This window comes from Falco peregrinus, chromosome 10 (genome assembly GCF_023634155.1).
Source record: "Falco peregrinus isolate bFalPer1 chromosome 10, bFalPer1.pri, whole genome shotgun sequence".
NCBI classification, from domain to species: domain Eukaryota; kingdom Metazoa; phylum Chordata; class Aves; order Falconiformes; family Falconidae; genus Falco; species Falco peregrinus.
In genome coordinates this window covers 11042088-11055083 of record NC_073730.1, presented here as the reverse complement: position 1 = coordinate 11055083, position 12996 = coordinate 11042088, and positions in this window count along the sequence as shown.

Here is a 12996-nt window from a genome sequence, read left to right as displayed (position 1 = left end):
AAAGAAGGCCAAGATTCTTTCATATATATAATTTGTTTTCTGTCTCACTTGTACTGTGTTGACTTTTTCTTCTAAGGTGTATTTTATCCTTCACTGTGCTGGTCACCCCCCTTCCCCAATATCTTTGTGTGGAATGTTCCAAGTCAAGATGTCCTTTTGATCATGTTAGAAATGCCTTTCCTATTAAAGAAAAGTACCTCGTGACTCAAGTAAAGAAAACCATAAAACTTTAAAGAGAAATGTCATTAAGTGAAGCACTTCCAGACAAGCCACAACCACTCTCAAACCAGCTCCCCCCAAAGACCAGTGAAATGTCCTACACGTGTTAGAAACCTGTTTTGAAAGCATGCCTTGATAAAGCACACGTGGCACACTTTGCTAGCTTCCTTCTGAGAGGTGTACGAACACAGCCCTAGCAACAGAAAAGTAATGTAAGCATTTAACACTCCTTTCCTCGTGAAAAAAAAAAAAAGAAAAAAAAAAGATGTATTTCTCTTCTAGACTTTCCCTGACACAATGCACAATTTTCAAGACTACGGTGATCGTACTACTTGTTCCACGGGCCTTGCCTGCACTGTCAAGAGGGCTATAATGAAGGCTAACAACAAAATGATTGCTATGTTTAAATATAGACTACTACAATAATTTACCTGTTCCTTTGTTTGGACTTCCAAATTCAAGTCAAAACAGCAAAGAGTTCATAACGTCAATGCTAGGCCCTAGCTTACTGTAGATTTACTGTTAAAAAAAACCCCAAACCTAACAAAAATCAATAAATGAGTATTTTCTTGTGCCTCTACCTACCCTATTTTCCCGCAATATTACTCTTTAGTAGGCATGATATATTATCTAATTATTTTTAAAAAAACCAAACCCAACCAAACAAACCCCACAACAGACCCAAGTGCAGACTTGAGTATTGTCATATATATGAACATGACATTTTATCCAGATTAGTACTGGGGATAATGGAGATATACTTATATAATCTTAACATCTAATAACTATTAACTACTTCTGCAAGTTAGGCTTGTGACTTTAAGAAAAAAAAGTCAAGTCTTTATTTTTCATGGCCCTGTGTTGAAACATTTTATGTTAAGTTACTGTATATTAGGACTTCACTTTTATACTTGTATGGCCTATTTTCATTACCTGTAAAACATAGCATTTATAGAAACGTAAAGATTTTTTTAGGATGACTAAACAAAAGTTTCAATCAAAGCAATATTGGTTTGAATGCATGCAAGAAGGATTCTAAGGTAATTCTCAAAATTTATTTTTACTGTAGGCTCTAAAGTATTATAAACCCCGATGTCTGGGGAAATTAAGATGACATTGACAGATAAATTTCTGTGCTGCTCCTAGAAATTTGAATATTTATACTGCTATGAGTGTGAAAATATGCTGGGTCCCCTTCCTAATTAAATGGTCATTCTGACTGTTTTACAGTTATTCAGAAAGGATTCACATCACCTGTATGCTGCTTCGCCACCATAAGATGACTAATAGACCATTAGTAGATTTGATTTTGAAAGAAGATTTAAGAAGTCTATTTAAATAATTTTGACATATCAACCTGCACACACTTTTGATGTACATATAATTAGACCACTATTGAAATAACAAAGAATTGTACTAGAATGTTTGAAAGTACTGGCTGAAAATGACATTGGCAATGAACTATTACTAAAACACACTCAGTCACCTAAAGAATAGTTCTCCCTGCCACTACACCCTTGCATACTCTTAATACTTGAAAATTATGCTTAAAAGATATGCTTTATACTACTTGTGTCCAGTTGTCTCGTAGACAGTAAACCATTACATGCAAATAGGACAAAAGATTCTAGAAGTCCTGCTGTAGTGACTGTTTTCTTAAAAAGAGTTAGGAACATTTTTAGGGGAAGAAAAGGGTTAAAATTATGCAGATAACCTTTTATAGTCTTTATCTTGTGGAAAGGAACTTTCTTTTTTAAATGTTAAAAGGTCTTTGAATTGCCTCCTGTACCTCCTAGTCTTTATCTCCTGAAGAGCTGAGCTAAATTACACCTTTGGCTTGCAGGGAGGGATCAGTGAAACTACACTGTCTAGATTTTGAGAAATCATTCCTTTTGTGACACTATCACAAGCTCCAGACAAGAAACTTCACAAAGGAGGTTTAACTAGCCTAAAGGCTTACTGCTTTATTTCCCTGTGGTCTCATGAGGCTTGGACCTCCTGAGGGCAGGCTAGGCAGGCTGCCTCAGCTGGCTTCTCCAGATGCTGCAAGGGCTGCAGCTTCTCTCAGGCTCCCCTGTGGCAGACGATGAGCTGTGGAGCAGCCCCTGAGCACACCTCTCTTCTCAGCTGCAGGGCACCACTGTAGTACTGCAGCAAACTGGAGGGCAACCTCAGCTGCAGGCCGGTGGCTCCAGGAGTGTGGTTAGCCTAGGGTCTGTCCCAGCGGTTCCTTCACCAGCGCACAAAAGGCAGGACCAAATGAAAGAATGGCACCAGGATTTGAAGCCAGATGCTTCACTTTTTCTCTCAAGTCATCAGGAACACGTCAGGATTGCTAGCAACTCCAGTGCCTAAGTCAAAAGGTGATCATCTCCTCACGTCCTCGACTCCAGACTGACAGAGTATGTGCAAGGTGGGTGTAACCAGTTGTTTGTTTAATCATTTGCACTAAACAGATGTTAAGTACTATTTACATGCAGTTACACCACAAATTTTCATTTAAGATGCAGGACAACGGTGAATCAAGTCCAAAGGATGCCACTAGATACAGTAAGAAGATATCATGCTTTGAAATCAACACCTCATGCCTGTTCTGTTCAGCAAACTAAAAAAACACGATGAAGTATTCGCCTTTCTTAGCCCTCCTACATTTTATTTTTCTGTCCCTACATTTGTGCAGGTTTGGAATAGATATTGCTATTGAATGTATGCAAAAAACTTAAAATGCTCTTTGAACAGACAGTTTTACTGTTTCTATTTATGGAAACCAGATAACGCATACAGAAAATTCAATTACTGTTATACTTGTTTCCCTAATTAAATTTCTCTAATTGCATTTGAAAGTTTGAGCTATGCATTACTGTAGATGTTAGTACCAGGAAATGTTGGACTTCTCACTAATCAAAACATACATGAGTGATTATGAACCAGAATTCTCTCATTAATTTCCACAGAAACTTAAATTTACTCTTTGGCAAATACCTTGCATGTTAAAACATATAAATAACTTATCTTGGTAAACATAACTGGAGATGCAGATTACTGCATTTGCAGCACTTTGAGTTACATCTTTGGAATGCTATGCATGGTTTGTTTAGTTAATTGATTTTACACATTCTAACTGATTTATGTTTATTTATCAAATTCACAGAATGTGAATGCTGACCAGCACTTCCACACATGGTGTTTGAAATTCGCACAGGTTTTCTGGTTTGAACAAAAAGTTTAGGATCATTGACTACAATTCAGACAGTAAAAATACATTTCCAGTCACACATGTTAATCCTTGATCATACAGTGCTCAAAAAGCAAACTGCAATTATATGTCAGCGGCCTGGAAATATGTAATTTGTTTGCTTAAAATTAGTTATGTATTCAATCCCTCTGAAATGTCATCACATAAAACTGGGCATAAAAAGAATCAAAACAAGCTCTCTTGAAATAAAATACCTGCTTCTCTTTTAGCCATTTTGGCTTCTCTTACAAGAACGTGTCATTTTCTATTCCCTTACTAATTTCTTCACACATGGGGATAGAAAGTCTTAATGTTTGTTGGTGGATTAGGCTGCCTCACTTTTCACTGAAGTAAAAGGGAAGCTCACACACTTTTTGGGTTTTTTTTCCTGCTAACTGTAGGATCAGCAATTTTGAGGAGGGAAGCAGCTGGAGACCATTAGGATCTTGATCTTGCACAGTCAGTTCTAAAACGACCTTTGTCTTTTCCTAACACACCACGAGCCCACACCTCCAATGTTCCCTTCACAGCAAACACATGTCTGGTGCCTGCAGTAGAGAGACTGGTGGTGCTAGAAAATCCAGTAGGGATAAAAAATAACTCCATCCTTCACACATAGACACCTGCTGATAATAATGTAGAATGAATGGAAATTTATTAGTGAAGAAACAGGAATAACAAATATATGGTAACAGGCATCCTGCCAGAAAGCAATGTAGAAAACACACTGGTAACACTGTGCAACTGAATACATACAGGTTCAACTAAGATGTTTCTTCATATGTTTTTTTTGAAAAGAATTGTTTTCATCATTAAACAGAAAGAACGCTTCTGTCTTTTGATTCTTATGTTAAACCTTTTATTTCATTAAGAAATATTTTATTTCTGCTCTGAGGCTCAATGAAAGTATCTCCTGCTAGAAAAAGCTTATTCACCATCTGTTAAGTGGAAAATCCGTGACACAGACTGCGTATCAGGGATCTGATTCTTATTCACATTTCTAGATGAGAGACTGCCTTCTCAGAAGAGCTTTTTTTGTTTTACTTCCTATTGAATTTCTAAAAGGCTCCTAGCAAAAGGTGTTTTTTTCAGATCTACGTAGTATAAAGCCAGTGGCTTCAGTTTGTCAAGGGTGATTTCTACACAATTAAAGCACAAGAAAGGCAGGACAATAAAAGGTTATAACTTACTAATTGTGAGAACAACCTGCAAACCTGATTTATGTTCCCAGAGTTACAGATGCCAACCTATTCTCAGGTTGGACCTGTCAAAAACAATCATCATTACAAGGAAAACATTTTCCAGAACAGAGTATTATTTTCACCTGTAAGCTGACCTCAGCAGGAAGGTAAGCACGACACCCCTATTAGACCTCTGTAGGTTTCTTGTCTAATACAAATAGCCCATTCATAATTTTACAGGTGAATTACTCTTTGCCACTTTAGGTACACAAGGGATTAAGTAAAATCAAGATATTTTCTTCTTGTTCTGAAGGGAAGAAAAAAGGCTTTTGGGATTTGAGGGGAAGGAACATGAGGAAGCTAAGGATCATGTGTATTTGATCTCTTTGTCATTTCATTTCTTGAAGTGGAAGACTGAAAAATAAAAGGATGTTATTCTCCAGATGGCTGAACTCAAACACAAGCCAAGTTGCACATGATTTATATAGTGGAAATACATTCAGGGTGAGATCTCTCAGCATGTTCCCACACTGCAAGGATTTCCCCATTTATGTAGACAGTGCAGTAAACAGACAGAAGCCCATGACTTTTATGCACCTTACTGCCATTTCAAAAAGTAGCACAATTTTTGCATAGTTTGAAGTAAAGGTGCGTTACGCAAACACAACATGGCATTATGCATTTTCCACATAATTAGTATATACTTAATATTCCTGCTATTTTGATGTGGGAAATGGGATAGTATAGAATGACAAAAAAATCAAATACTGATGACAGCCCTGCTTCAAATACCAGTGACAGTAGGGCTTATTTCTACAGTCCGATTCTTATCTTCTTGAGCCGGCGCTGTCACAGGAGACAAGCAGGAAGATTTTTAATTTGTGTGTTTTGGCAGCACTGACGGATGGAATAATACCATTAGGCTTCTGTCTTGGAAAAATGTAATAACCCCAAGGCCCTTCTAAGGTCTGCAGATATAAAATATTCTTATATTAAGAATCTGAAATAGAAAACAGATAAACATCCTATTGATCTAAACTACTGAGCAAAGCTACCCATTGATAGGACAAACTCTTACCTCCCCATTTTTGATTTTTATTAACTTGTTTAATGATTAGAAGTTCATCTACATGAAACAAGAAAAATGAAAGAATGTGGACTCTCAAACTGACGGCAAAGAAATCCTTTCTGCTATTTTTTGACCCTAGCAAAATCATATATCCTTCTGAGAAACAGTCCTGCTCTGGGCAGAGCTCTTTTAAAGAAAGAGGTTTGTATTTGGTGGAAAAGAAAAGCAGATACAGTTGAGAAGTTTCCAAGTCATTGCAGGTAGAAATACAAACTTATCTGGGAGGTAAAAAGTAACTCAGTGCACATGGGCACCACTAAATAAAAGAAGGCCAGTAAAAAGGTCCAGGTTCTAGGCCTCTTATTAGTGGCAGTGCTGAACTGCTGGCATGGCCCTTGCCTCTGTCTTAGCATATTCTAATTAGAGCAACAAGAAATATTCAGTAAAAGCATCTGGCTGTAGGCATGTCCATACTACTTTGTCTTAAGGTCAGCCACCCTAGACCATTTGATTTGGCAGTACAGGTACAACTTAATTAACAGAAGAGCTGCTAAAATGTAAAACAATAAAAATTGTAGAAGGAGAATTCTGAGAATGGCAGTAAGTTTTGCTGCTACCGGGAAATGATGTTCTGAATTGTGCTTCAAAACATAGCAGTCAAGGTTCCTTGGATAGAAGAGGTCATTGAAGATGTTCTAAAGTCATTATACAGGATAAATCAAAGCATCTTAAAATAACATGCCAATACATTTATCTTTATATGTGAGTGAAATTTATGAATGGCTGAACTTTTCAGTATGAGTACTCGAATATTATTTTAAGCCATAGCTGTTCAGTTTTAAATTTCACCCTTCGTGATAGCTGACCATAGTGTTGTCTTAATTGAAGATCTTACGTCCTTTCAAGTCAGCTTCTCAGACAACTCCACAAGCATGCAGTGAGGAATACTTGGAGCACTAGTACCTTTCATCCTCAGATTTTTTTCTGCCTAACCAGAGAAGATAAGGCAGGAGAAATGACACAGTCTATCTGGACACAGCTGCATTTTGCATTGATAATACAAAAAGTTTGCAACACTTATTTTGCTTTGGACTAGCTTCAGACTATTCTTTTAAGCTAAAGTAATGTTAATTAATAAAGCATATTTAAAATAAAATGTGAATGATAATTCAATCTAGATATTGGTACTGTTTTTTAAAAGCACTTATTAATATAAAGTGTTGATATTATTGTACCATATGCCACCTCGATCTCTTATTGAAGTTTTACAGATGCCTTGTTCATATCCTTTTGATTACCTTAAATGAATGCAACGCTTATCAGCTTTCTTGATTTTTGATAGAAATTTCAAGTAACATTCACAAGCATAAATCCACTGACTTCAGGGAAGGTATACTAGCTTCTACCCAGCCAAGATATGGACTGCAGTGAAGAGTGTGCAATTATGAAAAGCTCCAGGTAACTGCTTAGATCTCAAAGTGGCTTACCACAGCAGTGTTATTACTCTTTAAATGAAATTGTGAGTTGTAGAGAGAAAATTAAATTTGCTTAGTAGTAGCATGTAAACAAGGGAATTGGATTGGGTTTTCTTCCAAACAGACACCATTAGTTTCATGGGTTTTTTAATGCCATGCCACATAGCTTAAATGGTTAATTTCAAGCTAGATATATAAATCTCCATCTATGGAGTTCATACGAGTTCCTTTTTTGGTCTCACAATCCACAGCAAGGTGATAATGAAAGGCTTTCTACTAGTTTAAAAGCATTTTTAAATAGTCTAGAAAGTAAAAAAAAAAACAAACCACAGACATCAGATAAGAAAAGACAACCAAATAATACGCAATGCTATGTCTGCAGGTTACTCCCACCCAGGCTGGCCCTGGAAAAGGCACTTTACTGCTGCAGAGGTGGGCAGCAGGAGACAGCCAAAGGACATGGAAGAGTCCATCTCTGTGTTCTCTCTTCTCTCACCACCTGAGCATTTCACTCAGCTCTTGTCCTTTATAAAAGCAGTTTATCTTCTTTTTTCCCCCAGTTGCTACCAACACTTCATATACTACTTCACTTGCTCTTTACATCTATCAACCCTCAAAAAAAGGCTCTAAATATGGTCTTGGTGGCTTTCCTCATTGTTTGAAAAGTTCAATCTCAGGTGAGTGCAATAAACTCATGTTATAAACAACATTATCAAAAATAATATTACAATAAATGTTATAATAAACTCTCGGGTTATCAGTGACTGTTACCATGCTTTCCTCCTCAAAATCTAGCTCTCCAAACCTTTCCTCAGAAGTTGTTTTCACTGACCGTTGTTATTCTTCTCCCTGGATTAATTCCAAATGTTCAGTATAAAATGTGGTGCTCAAAATTTGTAATAATATTGAAGAGCCCTTACTAACAGGAACTAAAAGTACAAAGCCTCCATTTTATCAGAATGCAGAAAATACTACTGAGTAGCCTTTAAACTTCCTTTATAATTCACTGGGGAAAATCAGTTTGTCTGAGCTCAACCCTAAACAGAAATGCTTCGCAAATCAGAGAGGTTCATTGTATACATGTTAAAAAGACCACAAGGTAAGCATTATCTTCATAAATGTAAGTGCTGCTTCTAGTGATGGTTTACTAACAAGAAAGAGTTGAAAAAGATCCATTCATGACAGGTATTCAATGAATGAAAGAACAAACACCTAGAAAACTTGGTTATGAATCTTCCTTCTGCTGTGGAGAATCTTTCCCCTTAAAATGTATCCCCAGATATATCTTTGAAAGAAAGATTTTTGCAAATGTAAAATCTTGTTAGATTTGCCCATTACTTTTAAACTTTACAGAGAACTAATTACACTTGGGGACTGGGGAGGCGGAGGCTTGGGCCATTGGGGTTTTCTTTTTAGCTGGCTACCATTAATCTTTTTTAAAAAGTATACAGGCCATCACATTATATGTGTATATGAGGTTTGAGAGTCTTAATACTACTTGTTTTTGCAGAAAAACTGTAAGTGTTTTGATGGGAATCTGCCAAAAGTTAGCACCTATTTTTCAGACTATCAACAGCACGTGCCCTCAGGCCTGCAGAAATGTAGTGCACACAACCTAGGATGCTCCATAGTGAGACAGTGCAACAAAATACCTTATAATTATGTCTACTCTCTATGCTGCAAAGTTAGCTAGCAAAAAGTAAAGTTTAGAAACCTCTCTGGGAGTAAAGCTACCCTTCTTCTTACCCTGTCTTAATAGGTATAAACTGCCCTGCACTTTTATCTTTGGCTTTAGTTTGTCATCTCATTTTACCGCTGGACCAGGCTGTTGGGATCCCACCCTTGATTTAACTGGGGCTGTGCAGAGTGTCTCTCCTTTGTGCCAGCTCTGAAAAGAGAGCATAACAAAAGGAGGGATGTACTTTCTTTTGATATCACTCTTCTTCTAAGTACTCCTCTGAGGGGCTGCTATAGGCAAAGTCTGCTTGGACCTAAGAGTTTGTTATTAGAGCCTTGCTTTGTCATGTCATAACTTTTAAAATCTGATTTTCAGAAAAGCTGCCTTCCTGTGCTTTTATCAGGAAAAAATTATTCATTTACAAAATATTTTGTATCATTATGACATCAAATACTTTCTATTAAGAATTACCAATATTTATTTGAACCTGGTCACACTCCTAATTTGAAGTGAGAGAGTGACTAACTAGTGAGAACTGTCACAGGTCACTGTAATTAGAAACACTTTTCAAAGCGCTATGTAAGGCAATAGCAGCTATAATATAATTCATTAAAACTTAAAACATTCAATTGAATAGGAAAATGCTCTGTGTGCAACTTTGCCTGAAAGACTGTATGCAAGAAAAGATATGAATGTGTTCTAGTTGTATGATAATTTCCCTTTTATTCAAATGACCTAATTTTTTTACTTTCTTATGATGTGATTACTTTCATAGCACAAATTTCAAAGCTGTGATCAATTGAAATGAAAAATGATTATAACTGGATGTTCCAATTCAACGTTTCAACAAGATAATAAAATGAAGGTAACAGGGATTTAGCACATTATATGAGCATTAAGACTCTAAATAGCTGAAAAACATGGAGTTTTGAGAAAAAACATGCTGTCTCATTTTCATGCCTGCAATGCAGTTAATATCTAATCTTAAATAATTTAATTTCTAAAAACTCTAAGTGCACCCTTAAAGACAGATTATTTAGTAGCATTCCAAATGAGCAGCCATTATCATTTCACATCAAAAAGGCTTTTTGGTTACCTGGTAGTGGTAATATTTTCTTGTTTGTTTTACTTAATTGGCAAAGTTATTTGTATTCTTTATTCAAATAATTTAAACTCACTCATTTTAAAAAGGAGCGAAAGTAAGGAAAAAACAGTGATCCAAGAATTAAGCTGCAACTGCCAATACAGCATGAACTGCAATATTGTTTTGACTCGCAGTGAAAGCAAAACATATGCAAACAGAAAAGAAATGCACACACAGATCTTTTGCCATGATCTATCTTACAAATACAATACAATTTGAAATTTGCTTGCCTATACTGTCTGCACTCAACCCTGCTAATGTTTTATGCTTATTGACAGATTTCCTATGTTACAAATATCAACACTGGGGCCACTTTGTTATGAGAACACAATAAAAATTCTGCTGAAATTTATCATTAGGATTTATTTACCTCTATAATCTCCTTCTTTAAAATAGATGAAGGCAGGCAATAATTCTCTTGGGTCACACTACCATACCAATGTAGTAACTGGGTAGTGCATTACTTATGGTTACCCAGGTACACATTCCCTTTCAGTTTTTATTAAGTTGGCCTACATGTGCCATGTAGAGCTTTGTAACAGACAATTAACTTTGAAAATCATCCTTATTATTGTCCAATTCATGCTACACTTTAATAAACAAAGCTTAGAGTCTATTACAAACATGGTTTACAGGAAAACAGTTACAAGAAAGAGCTATCATCTACTTTAGAATTAGGACATATTAAAGATACTTGGCTCCTTGGTTAATACATCAATTAGACTTAAGCACAAGTGACCAGACGACTGGACTCTTCAGTGGAAAACTTAGTTCCTTGTAAAAAAACTCTTGAATAAATTCCTATGATATGGTTTTTTTCTCTCTCATTAGACACACTGCACTAAGCTATAAAGAAAAGTTTCATTGTTATATTGGTGAGATGCACAGAACATTTACAGTAATGTAAGTCACAAGTGTGTAGTTAGAGGTTTCTAAGATGTGAGAGTCAAAAGTGACAAGTCAGTTTCCCCAAAGCTTTCCAGAATGGCACATATTTTTACCATGAGACTGGTTTTAAAATAGCATAGGTAAGATTTCTTTCTCATTCATCTTTAAGCCTAAGATTGTATTACCAAGCTTTTCTTCTCAACCGTGAAAAGTTAAACTATGTAATTATGCATTTCCACGAGAAGCTTTAAGTGACTAAGTAAGAACTGCTAAGGCTGCACATCAGCTCCGCCTGGCTGGAGCTGGCTTGTCTGCTAAAGATCACACAGTCACCAGGCCTGGATTTAAAGGGAACCTTTCCCAGGTCAAATAAGCTTAGCTGCAGCATCAGTTTGGTTTTCTATGTACCATGGTTTGATTACCTACATTGCTTGCCCAGTTTACTGTCATTGTGGAAGGTCTATAAATCAACGAAAGTTTCTCCCCTCTTTACATTAAACAGGTATTGTTATTATTTAAGGCTGAAATATTTTACGTAACTGAAGATTTTGGAGGTATTCTGGAAAACGGGGTGATCTCAATGGTGGGCAAAATGGATAGAGTTGCACCAAAGAGTACACTTAAGAATATCTCTAAAACCCACAAAACCAGTACTCTCTTCCATGCTGTATATTGGCCACTACTTTGAGAGGCTGTCCTGACAAATCTTGTTTACAAAGGGACATAAATTCATACCAAGAAGAGTTCTCATTCACCAGGCATCAAAGTTGAAATCTCAGTACACAAAACCATTAAACGACAAGAAAAGGAATCATTATTTAATTTGCAGGGTGAATTATATTTCAGCTGTTTCCGTTCCTGAGTTACCAATAGATAATAAAGAAAGAGTTTGACCTTGAGAAAACCATTCGCTCCCCATGCTGGTTGACAGTAATAAATATCTTCACAAGGAATGTGCTCACTACACTTTCTTTTTCTCTTGAGTCTTGCCTGAACCAGGTGACTCTCCTCCAAATTCTGCATTTCTATTTAAGTATCTTTCAGTGGAGAAAGATTTTCCTCTTTGATTTACCCATCTCACTACAGCCATGAGTAGAGCACTTTCAGAGAGAGATGTTTCTCCCAAGCAGGGAATTACCTCTTATTTTGTCAGACCATCAGTAGGCAATATCAGTCATTGCTGGCCAGCAGACATCAGCTGGTAACTGTGCCGGGGCAGTACCAGCCGTTCACCTGTGAGCACATTATAGTGTTTTGACATGCCACTGATCCTCAAGTGGGAAGCAAGAATGATCACACATTTTTAGCCTGTTGTACTGAAACTCCATAAAATTTCCATGTGCTTTATTGCAGCTTTTTATATATTGCATTATTTAAGCATTTTATGGCTATACCACATCACACAGCTCCCAGGTTAAGCAAGGATGTTACTAGATAGGAAAGTGTAGAGGAACAAAGGCAGTGGGTTTATTAACATTGTTAATATAGGGTTTGTTTCTCATCCACTTCTGATTGTTCTAGTGAAGCTATGATCAATCTCCATGTTGTTAACAAAGCTGCGGCAATTTTGTCTCCCCTCGAGGCAGCCTCAAAAAGTACCTTTCCAACGCCTTGCCATGTCTGAATGCTGAAAACCTTTTTCACTGTAACCGGCAAATCATACTTTTTACACCACACTAGCAAAATTCTTATTGCTGTTTTAGCGTATTTTACATCCCTTTTTTCAAATATATCCATAAGCATTGCAAATATAGAATTTGTCTCCCTGCCCACATTTAATTGTTCCAGTAAGTCTAAGACTAATCTCCATGTTGTTAGCAATGTTATCCCCCCCTCAAGGCAGCCTCAAAAAGAGGTTTTCCAGCATTTTGCCATGACTGAACGCTGGAGACATTTTTTGGCATAACTAGCACATCATTTACTTTGCACCACCCTAGCAAAGTTCTTATTGTTATACTTCTTGTTATACTTTACGCTTCTTTTTTTCAAATATATCTACAAGTATTGTTAACATTGACTTTTCTTCTTCTTCACCCATGTCAATTAGTTCCCATCTACATTGGGTACCAAAAGTTGCAATTTGAGTTAAGATGGACAACAAATGTTG